Source organism: Schistocerca americana, chromosome 8 (genome assembly GCF_021461395.2).
Source record: "Schistocerca americana isolate TAMUIC-IGC-003095 chromosome 8, iqSchAmer2.1, whole genome shotgun sequence".
NCBI classification, from domain to species: Eukaryota; Metazoa; Arthropoda; class Insecta; order Orthoptera; family Acrididae; genus Schistocerca; species Schistocerca americana.
Genome location: NC_060126.1, coordinates 82505044 through 82513513, shown reverse-complemented (window position 1 = coordinate 82513513; position 8470 = coordinate 82505044). Strand labels below are relative to the sequence as shown.

Here is an 8470-nt window from a genome sequence, read left to right as displayed (position 1 = left end):
TTTCCTAACAGGAGATTGGAAAACCGATGGATCGGTCGTTGTGGAGATCACGATCAGCAATTCATGCCATGGCCTCCACGCTCTCCCGACTTAACCCCATGCGATTTCTTTCTGTGGGGTTATGTGAAAGATTCAGTGTTTAAACCTCCTCTACCAAGCAACGTGCCAGAACTGCGAGCTCGCATCAACAATGCTTTCGAACTCATTGATGGGGACATGCTGCGCCGAGTGTGGAAGGAACTTCGATTATCGGCTTGATGTCTGCCGAATCACTAAAGGGGCACATATCGAACATTTGTGAATGCCTAAAAAAACTTTTTGAGTTTTTGTATGTGTGTGCAAAGCATTGTGAAAATATCTCAGATAATAAAGTTATTGTAGAGCTGTGAAATCGCTTCAATCATTTGTAATAACCCTGTATAATTTGAATACAATTATGCCCTTAGATTTTGAAACTGAGAGACATTATTTCAATATTGGTATATTTCACAACAGCAGGTTTATTGGTACAGAACAAAAAAAACTAACGTATTCAACACCTGTTGAGCATCTGTTTTCCAAATATCGGTGTAGTATTTCTGTTTATATTCGTTGCGTTTGTGTAATACAGTTCTGTACAAACGCGTTGTAGTTATTATAAGGCCAATTAATTGACCTTATAAAGCTGTGTGCACAGTGTTATTTCTAAGGGAAAATTCAGTTGACTGTGAAAATAGCAAACATGAACAAAATAAATGAATTATTAGAAACGCTATTTAGCGACAGAACTCACAGTGAAAAAATTCAGATGAAAAACATTATGTAGGCCACTCTCGAATCTGAGTCTGCAGCAGCAAACAGAAACACGATGCCGTAAGTTCAATCCAGAAATTTACCAAAAGAGAAAATGGATTTGTGGCTGTGAAGAAAGCAACACTGTTTTTTGTTTTCCTTGTGTGTTATTTCAGGGGAGATGTTCATCGCTGTAAGACAGGAATAACTCAAATTTGGCATATATTGTTTAAAATGGAAGTACATGAAATGTCAAAGCAACACATTAATCGTGTACTTTATCTTTCATATCTAGGCAAAACCAACATTCAGCAGAAATAAGATTTGCAATATAGACAAAAACAATTGACAGCCACAACAAACGTGTAGAACAGAATATACACACATTAAAAAAAAGTTTTGCATCACCTCGGTTGAGGAGTGGGGCAATCTCGACTAACAGTGCCTTTAAAAATAGTAGATAGTATGCCACGACGAATACAGGCATGCATCAATGCCAGAAGACGTGCTATTGGATATTAGAGGTACCGGTGTGTACAGCAATCTGGACCCACCACCTCTGAAGGTATCGCTGTGTGGTGGTACAACATGCTATGTGTGGTTTTCACGAGCAAGGGAACCGACGTGATGCAAAACTTTTTTTGATATCTAATACTGGCCATTAAAATTGCTACATCACGAAGGTGACGTGCTACAGACGCGAAATTTAACCGACAGGAAAAAGATCCTGTGATATGCAAATGATTAGTTTTTCAGAGCATTCACACAAGGTTGGCGCCGGTGGCGACACCTACAACGTGCTGACGTGAGGAAAGTTTCCAACCGATTTCTCATACACAAACAACAGTTGACCTGCGTTGCCTGGTGAAACGTTGTTGTGATGCCTCGTGTAAAGAGGAGAAATGCGTACCGTCACGTTTCCGACTTTGATAAAGGTCGGATTGCAGCCTATCGCGATTGCGGTTTATCGTATCGCGACATTGCTGCTCTCGTCGGTCGAAATCCAATGACTGTTAGCAGAATATGGAATCGGTGGGTTCAGGAGGGTAATACCGAACGCCGTGCTAGATCCCAACGGCCTCGTATCACTAGCAGTCGAGATGACAGGCATCTATCTTATCCGCATGGCTGTAACGGACCGTGCAGCCACGCCCCGATCCCTGAGTCAACAGATGGGGACGTTTGCAAGACAACAACCATCTGCACGAACAGTTCGACGACGTTTGCAGCAACATGGACTATCAGCTCGGAGACCATGGCTGCGGTTACCCTTGACGCTGCATCACAGACAGGAGCGCCTGCGATGGTGTACTCAACGACGAACCTGGGTGCACGAATGGCAAAACGTCATTTTTTTGGATGAATTCAGGTTCTGTTTACACATCATGATGGTCGCATCCGTGTTTGGCGACATCACGGTGAATGCACATTGGAAGCGTGTATTCGTCATCGCCATACTGGCGTATCACCTGGCGTTATGGTATGGGGTGCCACTGGTTACACGTCTCGGTCACCTCTTGTTCGCACTGACGGCACTTTGAACAGTGGAGTTACATTTCAGATGTGTTACGACCCGTGGCTCTACCCTTGATTCGATCCCTGCGAAACCCTACATTTCAGCAGGATAATGCACGACTGCTTGTTGCAGGTCCTGTAGGGGCCTTTCTGGATACAGAAAATGTTCGACTGCTGCCCAGGCCAGCACATTCTCCAGATCTGTCACCAATTGAAAACGTCGTGTCAATGGTGGCCGAGAAACTGGCTCGTCACAATACGCCAGTCACTACTCTTGATGAACTGTGGTATCGTGTTGAAGCTGCATGGGCAGCTGTACCTGTACACGCCATCCAAGCTCTGTTTGACCCAATGCCCAGGCGTATCAAAGCCGTTATTACGGCCAGAGGTGGTTGTTCTAGGTACTGATTTCTCAGGATCTATGCACCCAAATTGCGTGAAAATGTAATCACATGTCAGTTCTAGTATAATATATTTGTCCAATGAATTCCCGTTTATCATCTGCATTTCTTCTTGGTGTAGCAATTTTAATGGCCAGTAACATATATATCAGTGTTCAAAGGCATTTCTAAGACTGTTCAAAAACAACTACTATAACGCATGTTGGAAGTGTACCATGAAGAAGTTCGTAAAGAATAAAACATGCCGAGTATGTTGCAATAATCGCAGAGGAAATCAAATGTGTGTCTTGTGAATTTCAATTGGCTATTCTTTTGGATTATGTTGTTGAGGGAAAACCGTTTAAAGATTTTGGAACGTTGTTAATCCAGAATGTCAGAATGCTCGTACTACAGCTGAGAGTATTCTAAAAGAAATTAAACCGTTAATTGGCGGTGACCGAGTAGCAGCGCGGGATTACCCGAGCGGTCTGTGGCGCTGCAGTCATGGACTGTGCGGCTGGTTCCGGCGGAGGTTCGAGTCCTCCCTCGGGCATGGGTGTGTGTGTTTGTCCTTAGGATAATTTAGGTTAAGTAGTGTGTAAGCTTAGGGACTGATGACCTTAGCGGTTAAGTCCCATAAGATTTCACACACATTTGAACATTTTTGTTGACCGAGCAAAACTAATAACTCAGAGTTACGACGATGCAATCGTTATGAGTGGAAGTCGAATGGAGTTCAGAAATTATTTAAAGACAAATACCCAAATGCAAACTACATTCATTGTTATGCGCAGCAATTCAACCTCATTATGTCTATGGCAGCCTCTGTTAATTGCAAAGCCCGCGTCTATTTTGCCCATCTATCTGGTATATCATCTTTCTTTTCTAACTCGCCACAGAGATCAAAAGTGGTGCCTAGCATTATTCAAAAAAGCTTGTCCCATGTGTGTGTCACGAGATGTAGTCACCATTCGCGAGTAGTAAAAGATGTTTCAGCGTAATAAGATATTCCCTGTTTCAAAAACAAGTGAGAGCATGAAACTATTTTCTACTGTTGGAGAAGTTGGTTCGTACAAACAAAGACTGCAAGATAACGAATTCATTTTCTGGCTATCATTTTTCTATAAGATAATGCCTGAGACGTACTGCCGGCCGGAGTGGCCGAGCGGTTCTAGGCGCTGCAGTTTGGAACCGCGCGACCGCTACGATCGCATGTTCGAATCCTGCCTCGGGCATGGATGTGTGTGATGTTCTTAGGTTAGTTAGATTTAAGTAGGTTTAAGTTCTAGGGGACTGATGACCTCCGCTGTTAAGTCCCATAGTGCTCAGAGCCATTTGAACCATTTTTTTGAGACATACTTTTTAATCAGCTTCAGAAGAAGATAACCGAACCGACCAAAACAAACCAAGACATCCAGAACTTTGAAGTGGTAATGCTAAACATCAGAGATGACATCGACTCCATCCTTAACGAGTTTAATTTCGAAAATGATGAAACGACGCCTGCCAAGAAGCAACGGATTCTTGATGGGCATAAAGAAAGGGATGCTTTGGGAGTGTGCGATGCCATCCTTTCTGAAATAAAATTGTTTCCAGTTCACTGGACACCTCATTGCAGCCAACTTGTTTTGATGTAAATCACTTTCACAAATTTTCCAGACAAATACCTTGAAATTATACACACATATACATTTCTGGAAAAAAGAAAGTTAAAGGGTAAGCTGCGTGCTTTTCACTGCTGAAGAGAATTAAAATGTACCTACGAAACACCGTTAAAGAAGACCGACTGAGTGCCTTTTGGGATGCTATCCTGTGAAAAGTCCGTGTGTAACATTCAAGATTTCACTTTGAGAGTGACAGATTTATCTGCCAACAAGAAGGAGTGACGAATGGATTTCCTGCACGGTTCCTAGTAATTAGCTGTCTTTCCAAAGTCATGGAGTAGATGCTTTTGGTGAGTACAATACTTTTAGTTTTGAATGTTGGTAATTTGATTAAATTTGGTTCGGAAAATCCAGATTACTAGTTCCAATAATTTATACACGCGCTATTATTTCTCGTACTGGCAGTCATGTTGTAGCGAACACTTTTCTGGCAGTCGGGCGCGAACGTAAAAGAAACGAGGACTTTTGGCTGTCGAGGGGAGAAGAGCGGAGTGGAGGGACAAGTCACCCCTCCCTCTCACAGGGCTGCCCCTGGGGACGCAGCACCGATGTAACAATGGACGTATGGATCGCTGATTACATCTGGTGTTGAGGGAGTTGTGTTCTAACCCTGTGACAGAACAAGATTCCTCTCTGCCCTCATTTCAAAATAAGAAAAGGAAACAATCGGCAAGCACAACTCAAAGCAAAGCGGAGCGAGCACCAAACCGATCCGTAACGGCTAGAGCGCAATTGTTAGCTGAGGTTGGCAGCGTCGTTAACGTGACAGTTCAGGCCCTATCTCCACTGGTATCTAAAGCAACCATTCATCAAGACACCCCCTACTTGCGACTGCTACGTAAAACTGATCGCACATACCCTGTGAGCAGTGAAGGATTGTGCTGTTGATAGGTGTGAGCGCGCGTGCACTTGTGTGTGAGAGAGTTTCGGAGTTAGTGTTACGTTTTATATCTCATGCAGACATGCGAAGAAGATAGCCAAAGCAACCACACTCTCTCTCTCTCTCTCTCTCTCTCTCTCTCTTTCTTATACAAACGCTTGCTATCATATTCTCCAAGAATATATCAAACTCTTACGTGGATAAGAAGGGCGCTGTTGTAGTAAGTGTTTATTTCTATTTCCCTATACGTTTTGTTTGATATAATATCTTATGAAATACATGAATTATTGATAAAATTCCGTAATATGTTTGATGCTACCAAAGTAATTTTTTTTGGCACCGCCACTAAATGCCTCAGCGGCCGCCACAGGTGATAGTTCACCTGTCAGCCTTCTAACTAATGGAACCGTGCTGTCGGAATCTGACGAGATTTCCCTGTTAGTCTGAATAAGTTTCCTTATAGTCTGAAAGTTTTCATGATTCCCTCATCCGGCACTTCAAATGACAAGTTGTAGATACGTTTCTAATACCATACTGAGATTGCTGTATCGTAACGTTACTGACGGTCCCATCCCTGTTGTTGAGCTTCCAAATCCCATTGCCTGTCTTCGCTACTGTTACTACTTCTTCTTGGTTGCCTGCTTTTACAAAAAAAGTGAATGCAGCACAAAATCTAGCTGCAACCCGGTGATGTTTTCGACAGGGATTTTCAAACCATCCAGTTACGAATTTCAAATGCAATTGCCCTTTCGTAATTCCGGTCGAACATGCATTGCACTGCGTCACCACAGTTTACTGTTGCCATAGCTTCCAGAAACAGTCACTTTTATTCCTGCCCCTTCTACCTGAAGACCAGGACTCGCAAAGGCGATGAGCGCTGCAGCTCGCGCGGCGAACAACGCAGGGGGCTGGCGCTGTCCGTTGGTCTGCCGGCTTCGGCGGGGCAGCCCGTCACCCTCGGCTACCTGGCACTCAGTGGAGCGGCGGCACACCTGTTCCCAGGCGGTCACCCATCCAAGTTCTAACCCGGCCCGATGTTGCTTAACTTCGGGGATCGGACGAGAACCGGTGTATTCCACACGGTATGGCCGTTGACGATGGTGTAACGTAATGGCACGTCGTAAGTCGCGTGTGGCTCTTCTCCAGACACACACAATTGCAATGTTCGGCCGACATCGGGCCATATTTAACGCGAGGACGTCGTGACGCCACTATGCGCGCACAGCGGCCACTTGCTCCAAATGCGTCGCCTAGCGTACGTCTGGAGTCGTAGAAGGCTTGACTTTGTCAGAGGCACCGGACGCCCGACGTCCCAGAAGCGATTGCCGATTACCAGGCGCGCCCCCACGTTGCGTAGGTGAGGCGATGATCGATGCACCGTCTGTCATTAGCTTCCGACACTGGCGAAGGACACATCTCGTTCCTGCTGTGTGGCGCAGGGCTTAAACACGGCGAAGCAGCGGAAAATAACAGTTGCCAAAAATGCGGTCTGTGATATTTGAGAAAACATCTGCGGAATCGCACAGTTTCCTTATTTTCCTGGCGTTTTTGGCAGTTTTCCCTCGCATATTATTCCTCAAATTGAGATCATTAATGTTGTGTCATACGTTTATTACAGTGATTTAATGATTATAAAGGGTCAGAAGGGTAGCATGAAAAGAGGGGGTGGCGGGATGACGCAAGAAAAAAATCAAGGGCGCCAAGAGCACCTTTTTTGTTTAACATTCATAAAGCTTTATTCAGTTGATTATTGGCATACGAATAAACGTAGTTGAGAGAAGTTTCCATTTACATTTCGTTTCATTGTTTCCCTTTTAAAAAGTCCCTTTATTTGTCCTTTTCATCGAAAGTCCTTTTTGTCATTTAGATTTTTATCACGATTAATGTCATCAAGTTACATGTTTTATGCTGTCAAACGTATATTATTACAACTGCAAAATTTCATGAGAGAATTAGAATGACAGTCTACAGTTCCGCTGTATTTAGATGGAGTCTTTTCTAAGTCGGTTTCTGGTATGACCTCCGTTAATATTTGGGGAGTCTTATTTTGTGTGAGCTTGTTAACCCATTTAAACATAATGTAAAACGGATACAAACAACAGCAATCTATGGTTATAAAATGGGTAACAAGATATAAGAAAAAATTTTGAAATATTTTATGAGTTTTGCACTTCGGAAATTTACGAGAAAAGGTTTTCGTTCCTTTTTTATTTTAGGCGGTTTTAGTTAGTTGCGAGTTTGGTGGCACAGTTGACATGTGGTTATCGCATATAAATAAAGAATATAACTATGATTATACCATGGTTTACAACACTTCAACATATTTTTATGAATAATTTAAAGAATGAAATCTCCCAAACGCCGAAATTCACACGTGCAAACCTTCCGTTGGTTTGGTGGAACATATTTTTACCAAAGCCAAAGGGACAGTGCATACACAACAAATCAAAACAAGGTAAATCAAAACGAAACAACATTGCATTTGGTTTGAAATTGAAGAGAGAAGGGAATACTTTTTTACGACAACATTTCAATTGGTTTGTGCAAATTTTTGGCGTAGATTTTTCCGTTGTGTTTTTGCCGGCTCATTTCGCAATTTTCAGGTAGAAGGTGAGTATTTATTTTCTTTTTGATTTTGCTTACTCTGCTTCTCACTCAACCCTGAGACCAGCACAAAGGCACGTAGCAGACGACACTGTGTCGCCGCGCTGCTGGAGTTTCCCGGCGGGCGGGGCGAGACCGGGAGCTGCTGCCGCCTCCCTCCAGCCCGTCTGAAAGCCGCCTCGAGTGCTATTTTCAGGAAGTTCATAAAGTCTGTCTTGTTCTTCTCGGCAACCGTGGCTTATTTTCTTCCCATAGATGTGATTGGTAGTTTATTACGTCTGTTTATTCTAGTTTGATTATTGAATGCACTCTCAGGCCCAAAATCCATAATGCGCTTTCCGTTTTCTGTTTTGGGAAGGGTTTTGTGCCTGTTGCGGTCAGTAGCTCCAGTTTTATGCTCGTCAGTGTCGTTCTGTTATTCAGCGCCAGCATCCATTTGCACGCTTGCCATATTTTTGGTGCGTTCCCGCATTGGGATCGGTGCTCTGAGGTGTCAGTGCCATCACTAACTTGGTATTTATTCGACGGTCTGAGGTTGATTGCCGCTAGTTCTTCCTTCTTTAGTAAGGCGTCATTGATGACTTCGTACCAGGTTGTTTTTATCTCTGAATTTAAGGTGAATTGTTCGAGGTTCTGCCACACTTGTTTCCATTTTC

The 8470-nt window shown here is 43.5% G+C and overlaps 1 pseudogene; it reads right to left on the bottom strand.

Annotated features, from left to right (window-relative positions):
* Positions 1-6188: 6188 nt before the first annotated feature.
* On the bottom strand, positions 6189-6306 carry LOC124546091 (annotated as a pseudogene).
* Positions 6307-8470: the final 2164 nt, after the last annotated feature.